The 468-nt window shown below is 69.2% G+C and overlaps 1 protein-coding gene across 1 annotated transcript in view; it reads left to right on the top strand.

Annotated features, from left to right (window-relative positions):
• Positions 1-468, top strand: part of ASIC4 (acid sensing ion channel subunit family member 4) — a 29695-nt gene that overhangs the window by 28800 nt on the left and 427 nt on the right. The window lies entirely within an intron of this gene.

Here is a 468-nt window from a genome sequence, read left to right as displayed (position 1 = left end):
GGCTGTGCCGTTCGCCCCAAGTGATGCCACTGGAGCTGCCTCAGCACCGGCACTGGCACCGGAGCGGCCCCCCAGCCCTTTTGCCCATCCCCTCCACTTGCCCCCAGCACACTGGCTCAGCCCTGTCTGAAGCACGCGGCATGGAGGGGGATGGGCACACTGTGGGGGTTTGGGGGAGCAGCGGGGTGCAGGGCAGAGGGGCCCTGGCAATGCAGAGCATGCAGGGGGTAAGCTGGGGTTCCTGCGAGCCCCTCCAAGCGCTCCCCTGCTGACCCTCCCTGGGTGGGGGTCTCTGCGCTGCATGGTCCCCCCAGGAGAGAGACGTGCCTGGAACAGCTTCACCGCGCCCCAGGGACCACCACTCTGCCACCTTCCTGCTGCAGGGCAGGGCAGCATTGCAGGGCACCCCTCTGAGCAGCACAGCCCCCCGGCCAGCCCAGGGACACCCCACCTGCAGCCACACCTGCA

Source organism: Aptenodytes forsteri, unplaced genomic scaffold (genome assembly GCF_000699145.1).
Source record: "Aptenodytes forsteri isolate BGI_AS27 unplaced genomic scaffold, ASM69914v1 Scaffold255, whole genome shotgun sequence".
Classification (NCBI taxonomy): Eukaryota; Metazoa; Chordata; class Aves; order Sphenisciformes; family Spheniscidae; genus Aptenodytes; species Aptenodytes forsteri.
This window is presented reverse-complemented; position numbering and strand designations above follow the sequence as displayed.